The following is a 16,905-nucleotide window of genomic DNA, read 5'->3' on the forward strand; positions in this document are numbered from 1 at the left end:
TTAACGTGGTTTTGCATTGCCTCCAGGCTCCGGGGCATTGCAAGCTTTCTGCACTTCACTTGGTTTTCTACTGCCTCCGCGATCGACCCACCCTTGATAATGTAGTGACGTCACGCTATGGGACTTCATCATGACGTCACAACTTTTGGCGTTCTCTAACGTCATGGTGACGCCATACGGTGACATCACCACGTGATGATTATTTTTTGCATCACTCGTGTTGGCGCCACCGACGCGGGACGCTGAGGGACAATTTCCGCGCTTGGTGAGGCAAGCTTTCACCCTAAAAATGCTTCGAGCTTTGCTTTGTACACCGCGCTCTTAACAACATATCGCATCGCACACTGGGTGAAAGCGCGACGAAAAAAAATAAAGACAGACAAGCGCTGTCAAGCGCTTCCTAGACTTTCAGAAAAATTGTGTTTGTTAGTGTTAGGGAAAAAGTTTGCACACATGGCAATTATTTTATCCGTTACCGCTGCCGCGCAGTGAGCACACTACCTATCTTCTATACTTCGCTGTAGTCGCGGAAAGGAGGTCCGTGCCCACGTTACTTCTACTTTTCCGACAGCGTCGGTTCACCTGCTTACGTCACCACTCGCGCTTCTGGGTGTGCCGTGAACTAGAACGGAGGTAATGGGCCAACTGGCGTCGAAAGCGTGACGCTGCCGATGTCGCCTTGAGCACCAAGGAATACAAAAGGGCACACGAACGCCGACTGGTGCGTGCCACTACCAGAGATCCACGTGAAGGATTAGGGACGCTTGCAGATTTTAAGTTCGGATCACCTTAGGGGCCCGGGTAGACGTATGCTGTAATCGTATGCTGTCATCTCATGTCGTCGCTTGGCGCCACGCAGGCAAAACCATGTATAGTGTCACTTTGTCGTGACTTTGACGAAGGCAGCAGCCTGCGTTTTCAAGACGAAACTCTTTATTCGGGCAAACTTGCGCCCTGGAAACGAAAAAGCCAAACTACAAGCAATAGACGCTGTACACTGATAGCGGTGAACTAGCGTCGGCCGTCGAAAATCTGACCTGCGGTTAGGCGCGTCGGCATTTATACATGCGGCATAGAACATTTGGGTCTTATCGCTGGATGCCGCACTAGTTTCCGAATAAACTAAACTGTTCGCGTTTGCGCGCTCAAGCCTATCAGAAAATCCTAAAACAATATGGGAGGTTCCCAGACATAAGGGCGCGGGTCGCGAAAGGCAGTGGCGTACGTGTGACGGACCGGTTACATGAAAATACAAAAAGAAGCGCGCGTGAGATTGCCCCCTTCTGAAAAAGCATCGTCCCGATGCTTAGAACAGAACATGGAAGGAAAAAATATGCATGCACAAACAAAGAACAACAATAAAGAAAGTAAAAAGTAGAGTCCACAGGTCCGATAACGCGCATAAAACGGTTTAATGCGTACGAGATTGTCGACTTCAGGTCGTGTGCGGCGCCGCTAAGAGTTCGTAATGCCTTCCGGGATGACATCGTAGTCCAGGGCGCCGAGACGTCGAAGCAAATTTTATGGGATGAAGTATCGCCGAAGAAGTTTTTCGCTGAGTCCACGTCGGCGTATCAGTCTCCAGACCCAGACGCAGTCGCCGGGCCGGTATTCCACGAAGCGTTGCCGAATATTTTAGCGGCAGCTGTCGGTCCTCTGCTGATTCTTGATGCGAAGGCGGGCGAGCTGGCGGGCTTCTTCGGCGCGCTGAAGGTAGAGCGCAACGTCCAGGTAGTCCTCGTAACAGACGGTTGGCAGCATGGCGTCAAACGTCGTCGACGTGCTCCTTCCGTAAACTAGTTTGAACGGCGCCATGTGCGTTGTTTCTTGCACTACCGTGTTGTAAGCAAATGTTATTTACGGAAGGATGGCGTCTTATGTATTGTTTTCAACGTAGACGTACATAGCCAGCATGCCCGCGATGGTCCTACTTAGACGCTCGGTGAGGCGCGGTGGTCTATTGATGGTAGGCTGTGGTCCGGCGGTGGCTTGTCTGGCTGTATGTCAATATCGCTTGCGTTAGGTCAGCCGTAAAAGCCGTACTCCTGTCGGTGATAAGGACTTTTGGGGCGCCGTGGCGCAGTAGGATGTTATTGACGAAGAACTTCGCTACCTCGGTGGCACTTCCCTTTGGCAGGGCCCTGTTTTCGGCGTAGCAGGTGAGGTAGTTCGTGGCTACGACGATCCACTTGTTGCCGGACGTCGACGTCGGAAATGGCCCTAGCAAGTTCATCTCGATCTGCTGGAAGGGTCTACGAGGTGAATTGATTGGCTGAAGAAATCCCGCTGGCCTTGTCCGCGGTGTCTCGCGTCCCTGACAGTTCCGCGATGTCTTCACGTAGCGAGCGACGTCGGCGGTAAGGCACGGCCAGTAGTACTTTTCTTGTATCTTCGCGTGTGTGCGGGAAGAACCGAGGTGGCCAGCCCTCGGGTCGTCGTGCAGGGCCTGCAGAATTTCTGGCCGCAGTGTCGAAGGTACAACGACAAGGAAGTTAGCTCGGGCAGGAGAGAAGTTCTTTACGACGACGTTCTTCTGCAAGAAAAATGACGCCAATCCTCGTCTGAATACATTGGGTACAACGGTGGCCTTGCCTTCCAAGTACTCTGCCAGGCTTCTCAGTTCCAGATCGCTTCTCTGTTGTTTGGCGAAGTCGTCCGCACTTGTTGGTACCACGAAGCTGTCTTCGACGGGATCGTCATACGGTGGCAGATCAACTGGTGCGCGGGACAAGCAGTCCGCGACAGAGTACATAGGTCCGGACTTGTAAACGACGGTAATTCGAATTCTTGAAGTCGCAGACGCTATCGTGCGAGGCGGCCTGATGGGTCCTTCAAGTTAGCTTGCCAACACAAGGCGTGGTGGTCTCTCACAACTTTGAAAGGCGTGCCATAGAGCTGGGGGCGAAACTTTGACGTTGCCCAGAAGAAGCAAGGCACTCCTTTTTTATTGTAGAATAGTTGGCTTCCACCTTGGGTAGCTACCGGCTAGCATTGCTGATAACCCTTTCCAGTCCGTCAGTCTTCTGCACAAGGACCGCGCCGAGTCCTACGCTGCTCCGGAGGCGTTTGCGGGCGTCGTTACAGTTCTTGAAATCCCTCGACTTGCACCGTTTTCCCCCTTAAACACGATGTCGGTCTTGTTCAGTTTAGTAAGTGGCCCGGCGACGCGTGCAAAGTTTCTGATGAACCGCCTATAACAGGCACACAGGCCGAGAAATCGATGCACAGCCTTCTGATCGGCGGGTGGTGAGAATGTAGCGTATGTCTGGAAGGACTCCAGAGTTGCTGATGACGTGTCCTAGGGAAAGGAGCTCTTCGTACGCGAATTGGCACTTTTCCGGTTTGAGTGTTAGGCCAGATGACCTGACTGCTAGAAGCACTAATCCAAGGCGTCAAAGCTGGAAGCGTAGATGACGACGTCATCCAGGTAGACAAGACAAGTGCGCCACTTTAATTTAGCCAGCACTGTGTCCATAACAAGCAGGAACGTCACATGCACTGAGCAAAGACCAAATGGCATGACCTTGAGCTCAAACAGGACGTCCGGTGTTATAAGGGCTGTCCTCTCGCGGTTTCTCTCGTCGACTTCAACTTGCCAATAGCCCGTCTTGAGACCCATCGAAGAAAAATACTTTGCGTCACAAAGTCGATCCAAGGCGTCGTCTACCCGTGGGAGTGGATATACACCCTCCTTCGTGACCTTGTTCAGGCGACGGTAATCGACACAGAAATGCAAAGTTCCATCTTTCTTCATCACCAAGACTACTGGTGATGCCCGCTGACTCCTCGAAGGTTGTGTGTTGTCATCCTGCAGTAATTCGTCGACTTGTCGCTTTATAGCTTCTCGTTTTCGCGTCGAAACCTGGTAGGGACTTCGACGGAGTGGTCGAGCATTTTCTTCCGTCATGATACGGTGCTTAGTAAGGGGCGTTTGTCGAACCCTTGATGACGACGAGAAGCAGTCCTTGTATTGCTGCAGAAGGCATCGGAGCTGTTGCTGTTGACATAAGGAAAGACTTGGATCGACGTCGAAGAATGGTTGAGCTATTGAGGTCGTCGTCGTAGTTCTGTCAGAATCTGAAAAGGCGAACGCACCGCTGACAGTCACAGCTTCCTCGATGTAAGGAATCGTCGTGCCCCTGCACAGGTGTCTGTATTCTTGTAGTAGGTTAGTTAGCATCATGCCTCCTTTTCCTTCAGGCAACCGAGCAATGCCTCTTGCGACGCAAATGTCCCGGTTCAGAAGCAAACCTTGATCGCTCTCGATGACACCTTCGATGTCTTCAGAATTTACAGTGCCGACGGAAATTAGGACGCTGGAGCGAGGCGGAATGGTGACTTGATCCTCATAGACGTTTAAGCCACTGTGACATGGCTTCATATCTGGCGGAGTCGCTTTGCCCGATGATAGAGTTATCCACTTGGTTCTGCAGTCGATGACCGCGCCGTGATGGTTTGAAAAGTCCATGTTGAGTATGACATCCCTGGAGCAATGCTGCATGATGAAGCTCGCAGGATAAGTCAGATTATTGGTGGTGACTCGTTGTGCAGACTCCAGACGGCGCCATTTGACGGCCTCCAGCGGTCCGGAGTTCGGGGCCTTCCCAGGCGGTCCTAACTTTCTTCATCTTCGCGGCCAACGGTCCACTGACGACGGAATAGTCGCCTCTAGTGTCGACGAAAGCGGTGACGTTGTGGCCGTCGAATAGTACGTCGAGGTCACTATAGTCTGTCGTCTTGCGTTGCGACTAGGGCGCGGCGTCGGATCACGGCTACGTCGGCTTGTTCCGCTGCTTCTACGTGGTGTCGTCAGGTCTTCATCCGGGCCTGAAGTCTGGTCGTCAGGGCTCCGTTCAGCTTGCGGCGTGTACTTAAGATTTCATCCCAGCGTCATCGGCGGCGGAGGGTCTTCGGTATGTCGTCGTACAGCAACAGCGCATCCATCGGTTGCTGCCCTTGGTTTTTCGGATAAGGGCTCGCGGATCTGCTCCGAGTAGGGCCGGTGTACTGCCGGCGTTGTGGTGAGATGTAGCGGCCTCGCGACGGCGAACTGGAAGGTCGTCGGGGTGACCAGCGAGCTCCTGCGAGGTAGTCTGCGAGGTACTCTGCGATGTCCCGTGGTCTTTCACCTCGCTGTATGGACGAGCCGCGTCAATGGCGAAACCACGCAGTCCCATTTGTCGGTACTGGCAGTGGCGGTGGATGTGACCAGCTTCTCCGCAATGGTTGCAGAGCTGACGGTGGTCGGGGCCCGCGAGCCAGACGTTGGTCTTCCTCAGGGTGTAGCGCTGGCCGACAGGCGGGCGGTATGGCGTCGGTGGAGGCGGCGGCGGCATCTAGCGGCGGAACTGCGGCGTTGCGGCGTCTTCACGTGGGTGCGGAGGGGAAGCGTTACGACACGCTGCAGCAGCGTAGCTTCCCGGTTGAGGCTACGGTGGTTCGGAATTCCCAACGATTACTAGACTTCTTTACAAACAATGTCGGTGATCGAGTTCACTCGAGGCCGCGATTCCAGAACCATCTTACGCAGTCCTTCACGCAAGACCGCTCTGATGGTCTCGCGCAGGTCGTCGGTTCTGTGGGCTTGAGTTTCGGCATAGATGGTTGTCGGTGCGCGGTGGTTCTACTGGCATGTCCTCATCTGAAGCGCCTCCTCTATTGTCGTGGCCTCTGTAATGAATTCGTTTACAGTCTTGGGCGGCTTGCGAAGAAGTCCCGCAAACAGCGCCCGCTTGACTCTCGCATGAGGAACTGGAGCTTCTTCTACTCAAATATGGTGGGGTCGGCGTGACGAAACAGGCGGATCACTTCTTCGGTGTACATACTGACGTTCTCGTTTGGGAGCTGTACACGGCTCTCAAACATGCGGCATAGAACATTCGAATCATTCGCATAGAACATTCGAGTCTTATCGCTGGAGGCCGCGCTAGTTCCAGAATAAACACAACAGTTCGCGTTTGCGCGCTCAAGTCTATCAAAACATCCTAAAATAATCCCGAAACTTCCCAGACATACGGGCGCGGTTCGCGAAAGCCAGTGACCATACGTGTGACGAACCGGTTACATAGAAATATAAAAAGAAGCGCATGGCAATGCCATGTATAGCATAGCGACGTATAGTAAGTATGTCAAGGGGGCCGAATCTAAGGCTGGGGATCTGAGGCTGAGGAGGAAGGAAAGGAGGAAGGGAGATAAAAAGGCATGTCATAGCATGTATGGCGTCGCGCAGGCAAAACCTTGCATAGCATAGCCATGTATAGTATATAGCAAGGGTGCGGGAAAGGGAGATGAGAATGAGGAGTAGGGAAATGAGAAGGGGAGAGGGTTGTGGGGTTCGTGGCGCCTGGCCAAGGACAGGAGGCAGCCGCTGATGCCGAAACTCAAAAATAAAGTTTATTAGAACGACAAACTATTGGAAACGGTTAAGCGCACAGTTCAATGAACACACTCACGGCCACCACACTGGTCCTCACCCGTCGCCGCGCCGGGCGCATACCGCACGCACGTACACTCCCCGAGAGTCAGTCGCCGAGTCCCACCACAGCATGTTCGCTGCTGCTTTTGTAGCCCATATGTGGGCCGCGCGCACACCCACTGCGCAGAACGTGTCTGTATCGTCTAGTGGTGCGCGCGATTCCGACAGGGTAAGGCATAGCATATCCATGTATGGCGTCAGGCAGGCTAAATCATACATAGCACAGCCATGTAAAACATAGCCATTCATAGTATAATATAGCAAGGGGTCGGGAAAGGAAAGTGGGGGTCAGGAGGAGTGATGTGAGGGTGAGGTGCATGGAAATGAGGATGGAAGAAGGTAAAGCATCGCGTAGCCAGCCTAGTATAGCATAGCCATGTGTGGAATAGTATGGCAAGGTTGGGTAGAGGGAAGTGACGGTGAGGAGGAGGGAAGGGACGAGGGGGTAGAGCATAGCATAGCCGTATATAGTACAGTATATCAAAGGGTGGGACAGGGAAGTGAAGGTGAGGAGGAGAGATGTTCCTTTCCTCTCAGGCACGATTGAGGTAACCACTGAGAAGCGAAGCCTGGCAAGCCAATAAAACGACCATGCGAACGGAACCTAATCGGTGATCACACTATCACGTTCTGCTCTTCAAGGCGAAGCTCAAGTCGTCAGGTTTTTGACCGCGGACGAGATCCGCCAGAACCTAGCCATATACGGCTTCGTTGTAGAATGGTTGACGATTTACGATTTACTGTTTCGTTTTCGTGCTATGGGACAGCGGTAAGCTGTCCCTACTAGGGTTACCAACTCTTCAATGAAGGAAGTCGGGACGGGGTGTGAAGGGGGGGGGGGGTACACTAACATAGGGAGCCAGCGAAATCAGTTTACTTTATTGCGGTAGCTTCGAGACAAATCCACTGTTTCTTTGTTGCTGCGGCCTCTTTAGCTAGTACTTCAGCTGGATACGCGCAGCTCGCAGCTCTTCCTCTTGCTGGAGAATGTACACGTAAAAGTTGTCGCCATTCACGCAGAAATTCAGCTGAAGTAGCTAAAGCCTCTCGCAGTTACCGCCAGCCGCCGTAACATTGCTTCGTGCTTGCGATTCACGAAAACTTCCGTGTTCCGTAGCGTGACGCTCGTTGTTGGGTGTGGGTTGGATCACATATAAGTTTCTTTTACTGTACGGTCCGGAACATTGGGACGGCGCGAGACTCGAGACGCTGTATCAACAGTTGGGTGGGGGAGGGGGGGACGCTTGGTATTCCTAGTCCCCACTCATTCAGAATTTAAAAGGACTGAGTGTTGGGCGAGTTGGTACTCCATTACTAAGAAAAATAGGAAGCTCACAAGAAAAAAAATCACAGCATATCCACGGGGTGAATGATGATGAGTGGGGCGAAGCTACGGAGGGAATCATCTGTAAACCGTGAAACTCTTCCGTGAAATGCGCCCAGTACATAATATAAAGAGTGTGAAACATCGTGTATATATTAAACATCAAACTTTTATTGTACTGTTGGTTTATGTGGTCCCTTCATTATCACTTGTGATCGGTGAAATGCAAGGAAGAAGTCCGCTCCCGAGCGAAAGAGCGACCGCATTCCCCGCTCGCCCTGTGCGAATTAAAGGCAAGGCTAGAGGGAAGACAGGACGCGCGTTCCACGACGCGAGGTCGGTAGCATGCCCAACGAAAGCCAACGGAACGCGATCGTGCAAGTGCTCCGGCTTCGCATCGCCTCATGGTTCCATTTAGCGTCCCAAAACCAAACATATTGCTCAAGGTGTGCCTTGCGTTTTTCGTAGAAATAATTTCTTTATCATGTACATTAAGACGAAAAGTTGAAAGCTCACTAGAGTGTATCGCCCGCAAAGTATGTCTTTTAGTGTGATTTAACTCTCGTACGGCAGGGTCCTCGCGCCGTTGCCGGTCCACCTCGCCCGTTGACGATCGGGCGAGGTGGCTATATGCAACTACTACTACTACACTTTAAGAAAAACATCTGGCGTTCTTTCGTTCTGCTTTTACAAAACATCTGGCGTCTTTCGTTGGTTTATTTCATCAATCAACGGCGTTTTGAACAAAATTTTTATTGTTTAATCACGCACAGGAGAAATCTCACCAGGCACTACCTTGGAGGTAAACAATGGCTGCTAATGGCAATGAGAGACAGAAGAAGTCGGCTTTTAGCTAACACTTACACTTCTACTTCTACTAACGTTTCCTACTGGAACATGCCAATGGCTGCTAATGGGGAATGAGAGACAGAAGAATTCGGCTTTTAGTTAACGCGCACGCTGCGAATTTTTTATTGTTCAACAACGCACAGGAGAAATCTCCCACCGGCACCACCTTGGAGGTCAAAGCGTAAGACTTGTTACTCACTACTACGACCACGACGACTACGAGGGACGAACGGGTGCCGCCTTAAGGAGCTTCGCCCCTAAAACTGCGCAAAATAAACAGGGACAGGTGAGACACACGCACAAGCGCAGACTAGGCTAGTCTGCGCTTTCAGAATTCAGAATGTTGTTCATAAGCGAGTAGAGCAGTCCCACCGCTATCGGAGCCAATATGTGCGAAAGAGGCAGCAAATCCTATTCTTCAAATCTTCCAAACTTTCTCTGGTTAGTACGCTGACTTAATCTGCGTGCATGACTTCTCGTTATGAGAAAGTGCAAATGAAGAGCGGCCGATGAAATGTTCTATTCCTCTCTCGTATCTCTTTTAAACTGATGTCCTAGAACGTCACAAACATATGCGCGAATCTGCGTTGTCAAATGCTTCGTAGTCATATATAAAATCAAAATAAGCTATGTACTGCAAAGGAATCTGGTCACAGCAGTGGCTGCTTTGTAAATGACAAGCACGCACTGTTACGATCACTTGGTTACGATCGTTCCCCGCGCCGAAGAGGAAGCGGCGTCCCCTATTCTTCGAACAAGGCTTGCCTGCTGACGGCCGTTCAAACGCTTGCATTGTCCTCCCGAGACGGGAAGCGAGGCGCCATGCAGTCCGACATACCAAGGTTCGACGAGTTGACCGTAATGGTTTCCGGTCGCGACATCTTCCTTGAAGAGACAGCGGCGTCAGCGCGGATTACAACCAGTCCCGCTAATTGAGCGGTGAGGTGCTTCGGAGCGGCAGACCTTTTGATGCGCCCGGTATTGATGTGCCCGGTATAAACGCGCCCGATCTCACGTCGTTGATGATGTACTGGGCAGAATTCACGGAAGATTCACATATGGCGCGTGTCATTGGTGGAAGGCAGTCGTTCGACTTAGTGCGGCGACGTACGCTAGGGGGACCGTTGTAATAGAGGGACCACGTAAACCAACAGTACAATAAAAGTTTGATGTTTAATATATACACAGTGTTTCTCACGTGTTTACTTGATCATATACTGCACGAATTACTCGGAGTATTCACGTTTTACCGATGATTTCCTCTGGAGCTTCGCCCAGAGGAAATTCACCCCGTGGATATGCTGTGGATTTTTTTCAGGGTTCATGCGACAGTTTTTTTCTTTTTATTTATTGTTTTATTCGCATGCGTTCTTGTGTGGACGTGAGTAGGAGGAGTTCGTGCGTGAGTTTATGTGTTTGTTTATAAGAAGAGTGACCGCAAAGGAGAGTTAGTAGTACATCCGCGCAGTAGCACTAGTACGTGCAATTGCGGACGTGAATTTTCAATAGCGCTCCTTGTGTTAGTGCTGCAGGACAGTTTGCTTTTCGTCTGCTCAAAGGAACTTGACCACTAGCATTGGTGGCACGAAATTTTGGGCCAAAAGATAGTTTGAAGCATAAGGCTTTTGTTCATGAGTATGAGGCCTGGTTGACTTGCAGCGGATTACTAGCTCTGGCACACGGGTAGGCCACGCAGGGCACATCTCTTGGGAGATCATGTTTGTTGAAGGCAGTTTAATATGAAGCTTATACATGGCTTGCATTGACGACACCGTGGCTGCCATATTTGTGAACAAACTGGTTGAGACGCAGGGTGAACTCTTGCTTGAACGCGCGGAGCAAGAAACGGTGACATCAGATTAGTTACGGTGTCCCCTCCAATCCTTCGTGTTCCCCCTTGGCGCAAGTGGCGAACAGAAGAAAGCGGGGAGAGCACAAAAGAACGAACGATTGGGTGTCCTCCGCTGAAATGACACTCTAATGAGATAAAAAGGTCATGGTGGCCGCCATGTTTGTGAACAAGCGCAGCGAACCTCTCTGTGGCGTCACGTGCAAGCCATATCGGGATTGGGAGCTTCAGCGAGAGCTCGGAGAAACGCTTCGATTGCTGCTTTGTGTTTTAGTTGTACTAGTTAAGGCATATTGCTTTCACATGATTTTATTTTGGACTCCACGTGTCTCAGTGCGGGCAGGGCGCTCTCCTGTGCCTGTGGTTGTGTGTGTGTATGCGTATTCCCAGAGAGAAAGCACCGAGGAACGAATGTGAGAGTCAATGTTTCGGCGTCATCGGCAGTGTCCCGGAGGACGCGACTTTCACCGACGCTTCGGGCAACCTGTTCAGCTGGTCACCCTCAGGTCGGGTCTCCCGCCGGTGGACGAGATGTTACGATCGGCCCCTGCGTCGAAGAGGAAGCGGCTTCACCTGTTCTTCGAACAAGGCACCGAAGGGCTGCTTGCCTGCTGACGGCCGTTCAAACACTTGAATTGTCCTCCCGAGACGGGAAGCGAGGCGCGATGCAGTCCAACATACCAAGGTTCGACGAGTCGACCGTAATGGTTTCCGGTCGCGACATCTTCCTCCAAGAGACACCGGCGTCAGCGCGGATTTCAATCAGTCCCTCTAATTGAGCATTAAGGTGCTTCGGAGCGGCAGACCTTTTGATGCACCCTGTTGTCCGAGCCTGTTACCCATTACCCTACGGCCTTCACATGCCAAGGAAGGACCCCCTTAGTGCCACAGGCGCAGAGTGCGGTGGCCACGCCCCAGTTGAGGACGTTAACCTGGGCGGGTGTGGGCGGCGCCCTCATTAGTGCTCTGTGCGACGTGACTGGACCGTCCCAACTTCGAGAAATTCCCCCATCTAGGGATCTGGGGAAAAGAGACGCTTCAAAATGAGCACCCGCGGGCTCATTCAGCACAAAATTATCATGTAGCATGAAATTTTCATCATGTAGCACGAAATCTTCGTCATGTAACACGATGTTCGTCATGTAAAACGAAATGGTCGTCATGTAAGGAAATGCTCGCCAGGTAAATAAACCACGTTAAGTTTCCATTCAGTCTCTTCATGCTGTTCCTGCATCTTCCTTCCGAATCTCCGGTGCCCGCAAAGGCGGGTCGCAACAGCACACACAAGCGCTATTTCCAGATGGTAAGATCACTGTATCTTGCTCGATTTCGCATAAGAACACATTGCAGGGTACCAGCCTGATCATCTCCTCCCCTTGCAGTTTCTGAACGCTGTCGGACCCTTAGATGTTTACAGCCATAATGTGAGCACTGGTTAGCGCCGAACAATAACGACTACAGTTCGCTTAATGATGGCTTATGTAGTCCTGTGTGGCACAGTGCTAACTGGTGCAGCATAATGTTGGCTCATTGATGGCTTATGCTGGCTGAGCCGGTGCTCAGCTATGTCAGGAATTGTAGACATGGGCTTCAACTGTAATGGCAAGTTTTCTGACTGGTAATACTGGCCCTTGTTACTGGAAACGGTTTCGTGGGCTTGCTTATGCATATGACATGTTGCTCTTGGGACGCTCTTTTTCAGCGGTGGCATAATGTTCCCAACACGTTTATGCATCAGCAGGGAGTTTCCTTAAAACACTGCCTGGGGGCAGTGCTAGGCAGTATCGAAGATACGTGTATCTTAATTACTATCCTACTAATCTTAGATAAACTTTGGGTATGTTGTATCTGTATCGCAATACATATCGCAAGACGAGTATCTGTATCCGCATTTTCGATTCATTCAATAATGTATTGTGTATCTTAAGATACAAGATACTGCTATAGAAACACCACCGTACGAAACAAGGAACGTTGGCTGAACTCCGCTTCTCAAGTTGATACTGCTGCCACTAAGTCACCTGAATAAAACTAACGACAGTGGCATTACTTTATCTCTCCACCACAGTCCTCCAGCGAGGGCAGGCGATGAGGTCTGCGCATCCCTACGGGGGGGAGCAGAGTCACGATGTGGCGCTCTCGCCATCTCGACAAAAAACCGCCAGGCCTGAGCGGAAAGCGCAGCACAGCCACAGCGAAAGCTGGAAGAGCGGCACTTCTAGAGCCCGTTCTAAACTCTCTTGGGGCTACTAATACAAGTACACTTGCAGTGTACCCACTAAGCCACAAATTATTTATTTATTTATTTATTTATTTATTTATTTATTTATTTATTTATTTATTTATTTATTTATTTATTACAATACTGCCAATCTGATCTTCAGACCTTAGGCAGGAGTGGGTACAAGTAAATAAAAAAGAAATATTTACAAAAAACACATGAGGCATTGCGGCAATAATAACGAAACCTCTGTTAGCGGCTGTTCTATTCTCTCCTTCGTCCTTCTCTTCCTCGTGCTGGTCAAGCACGAGGGCCCAAGCTAGGCTGCCGCTCATCGTCATGACACTCGGCCATGACTGCGAAAGAGCGAAGCCACTGACAATGTCTCTGGTGGCCGATGCTGTCTGTGTCGCTGTGGTCGTTCGCTACAGTGCTGAGGCTTGGCTTGGAGCTTTGCTGATGACGCTTCTGGTGGGCGGCATTGACTGCATCGGTGGTCTGTGCCGGCCACGCTGCGATTTCGTTCGGGGATCTGCCAGAAGTGTATCTGGAGGACGAAACTGGCTACATCGTTGTGGTCGATCTCTGCCACGCAGGGGCTTTTTGTGGACAGCTGCCATAGATACATTTGGCGGCGTGCTTCGGCTGCGTCGTGGCGAAAGCGGCAGAGGCTGCACGGCCAAAGAAGCTTGCCGGAACAGCATCCGAGAAGGCACGCCGGGTGCTTTGGCTGTGGGTTCTACAGCAGGCTTCTTCGGGATAGATGCTAGTACTTCAATAGGCTCTGGGATTATAGATAGGGCAACATTCTTGAGCTTGTCCCAGAGAACCTTGTCACTCAGAATGAGGTGACCGAGTGCGCATTCGGTCAAGGAATGCTCTCGAAGCAGCAGAAGCGGCTCCGGTGAGTCTGTGAGCGCAGCGGTGTCACTGGTGTGTGTCATGGGCTCTTCCGGTACCTTCGCGAAAGGCGGACCAGACACGAGAGGTGCTGCCACGTGCGCTAAGGTAGTCGTGGTCTCTAGCAACGTTGCGGAATTCAATATACTCGGCGGGAAACCCTGCTCGTCGGTGTTTGCCGCGCGGACTTCTGCGTTGCTCTTGTTGGAGAGGTTACTGCGAATGTCTTCAGCGCCGAGGCCGTGTCCCTCATGAAACTCGTCAATGAGCACAGCGATGGATGCCTTGGGCTCTTCCGGCACCTGCACTGTAGGCGTGTCAAGCCCGACAGGAGCTGGTGTCTGTATGTGCCCCAGCGAAGAGGAATCTGAGGCCGGCTCCTCCAACTGCGCTTGACGAGGAGTGGTCTCGGTCTCTCTCAGTGACGTTAAGATGTCGCGTACCGGCGCAGAGGCGGAGACCAGCAGCGGAGTGCAGGACCGGCGTCCGACGTCAGTTTCAGGGCAGCCCGAGAGGGTTTCTGTCGTGAGGCTCGACGGCACCAATGCCCCATCGAGCTGGTGTCCCACATGAGCTCGATGCCCGAGAGAGGGCACGCTGGTAAAGGGCACAGCTGCCCCATAGAAGCGCTGTGCCTTCCGAGCTTGATCTCGGGCGGAGGGCAGGTTTGTGCATGCCCGAGCCGCGCCGTCGAGATGGTGTGCCTCACAGCCCCCATGCGCGGTCGAGAGTGGGTCGGTAGGAAGGGGGTCACAGGCATGAAAAAGTGGGCGAAAGAGGCTCGTCAACCTCGCACACCACTCCGACCAGGATCACTGCCGGACGCCTTCGTAGGCATGCCATGCCTTAGCGGCATCGCGAAAGCGGTCGATAGCAATCAGCCATTTTTGATGGTCCGACCAGGTGTGGTGGATGCCGAGCGAGTTGATAGTCTCAACCCACCCGAAGACGTCATCCTGGAAGCCGCGGAACACCGGCACTGCCCAAACAGCCGACGATGGTGAAGCGGCAGGCGAGAACCCGGAGTTCCCTGACGACAAGCGGTCGAGCTGGCGAGATAGTTCCGTCAGGACACGTAATAGTTCCGCGCCGTTGACGGTTGAGGCGCCGGGTGAGCTATAGGCGGAGTTCGCGGTGGTCCCGGTGGTCACGCCGGCGGGATCCATGGCCAAGGACGCGTGAACGGCGTCCCTTGTCGTGAACAGGTATCCGTGAAGTGATGTGGAGCCGCCGAGGAGGCCTAGGCGCCGTCCCCGAACGGTGGTTGCAGCGGCGGCAGGTGAGCAGGTGCCGAAGAGGCCTGAACGCCGTCCTCAACTCGCGCTTACTGCGGCTACACGTTGGTGGGTGCCATGGACGAGGAAGCGTATAAGCTTACGGTTCGATGGCCGTAGACTGCGCCATTGTAAGGGAAGAGAAACAGGAGACAACGCCCGCTCGTGGGTTGGTTGGTTGGTTGGTTCCTTAAGGGAATAGCTCAACCCACTACGGGGGATCGGCCACGAAGCGTGCGGCAGTAGACTTTGTGCAAAATAAAATAAAAGGAATATGCGAAAAGATAATTTATAGTAAAAAAAATTATAAAAAAAAGTTGGGGCAATTTTGATTTCTTCCTTTTTTTTTAAATGGAATGTTAATTAAATGAGTGTTAAATAATAGAATTAAATAAGTAAGTAATTACAGAAATTTAAGTAAGGGAATGAAATGATATATCTAATTATAATATTAACATGGCAGTCTCTTTGTTTCTTTAATATAAATGAATATGGCATCATATATGCCCCTGTTGCATTGCCCTAGTGCCGACGCCCCCAGGGAGAGTAACGCCGATGTGGAAAGCTCAAGGCCAAGTTTTTGAAAAGGAGGTTTTAGAATTCTTTGCCTTATGGTTTGGTATCTTCGACATTCTGTGAAGTAGTGCTCTATTGTTTCTGCTTGATCCGGCTGTTCTATTTTCTCCTTCGTCCTTCTCTTCCTCGTGCTGGTCAAGCACGAGGGCCCAAGCTAGGCTGCCGCTCATCGGCATGACACTATATATATATATATATATATATATATATATATATATATATATATATTGTAGAGAAGCATTGGAACGCTCTAATGGGTCGTCCTCTCAAGCGCCTCCTAGTGGGTCACCCTCTTCGCCTATTCTCGGAGAGCACGCCCCTCGTGCTCGTGCTCGTGAGAGTCTGCGAGTCTGCTCTCTGTCGTCGTGCATCGTCGCCGTCAATCTCGCCGTCAATAAACGTCTTAACAAAGTGGTGGAGAGTGCTGTACCGTTACCACAACTTCGGTCTCCATTCGATGCCCCTGGAGCTTCGATCCCGTACCGTGCCATCTACCATGCCGCAAGACGCCGCTCAGGAAACGCCGCCTCCTGCTCCGACCGCTTGTCCCGGTGTCCCCCGCATCCGTGACCCTCCTATCTTCACCGGCGCGGATGGCACCGACGTGGAGGACTGGCTCGCGATTTACGAGCGGGTGAGTGTTCCCAATAAATGGGACGAAGCGGGCAAGCTGAGCAACTTGGTTTTCTACCTCGCGTGTGTGGCAGGCATGTGGTACAACAACCATGCATCCGACTTCCCGACGTGGTCCGATTTCAAGACCGCCATCGTCGACGTGTTCGGCCGCCCTGCCGTCCGTAAGCTGCAAGCCGAACAGCGGTTGCGTGAACGGGCACAACAGGCCGGTGAATCGTTCACGAGCTACATTGAAGACATCCTTGACTTGTGCAAAAAAGCCGACGCGAGCATGCCGGAGTCTGACAGAATCAGGAATGTTCTGAAAGGCATCGACGACGATGCCTTCACCATGCTGCTGGCCAAAAACCCTCGCACAGTAGCAGAGGTCATCACGCTGTGCCAAAGCTACGAGGAGCTGCGCCGGCAGCGCTTGATGACCCGTCGACCGCCATCACGCGATGCTGATCTCGCGGGCTTGTCGGCCATTTCCGACCACTCCACCTTGCTCGCCGAAATCAAGTCGTTCGTGCGTGAGGAAATCGCCCGCCAGATCTCTCTACTGGCTTTCGCTCCACCGCAGCGTGTTGACCAGCCGCCCACTACCCTCCTGCCTCCTCTCCGCCGAGCGATTCAGCAGGAAATCGCAGAGGTCATTCCTGAATACCACCAACCGCCTCCAGTGCATGCGCCACTAAGCTACGCGCAAGCTGTAGCCAGGCCGCCCCCAGCGATTCCTGTGGCTGCACCGCGAAGTTACGCCGAAGCCGTCGTCGGACCCCAGGCCTTCGACGCGGCTGTGCCGCCTACGTACGTCGACGT

This window comes from Rhipicephalus sanguineus, chromosome 5, assembly GCF_013339695.2.
Source record: "Rhipicephalus sanguineus isolate Rsan-2018 chromosome 5, BIME_Rsan_1.4, whole genome shotgun sequence".
Taxonomy (NCBI): domain Eukaryota; kingdom Metazoa; phylum Arthropoda; class Arachnida; order Ixodida; family Ixodidae; genus Rhipicephalus; species Rhipicephalus sanguineus.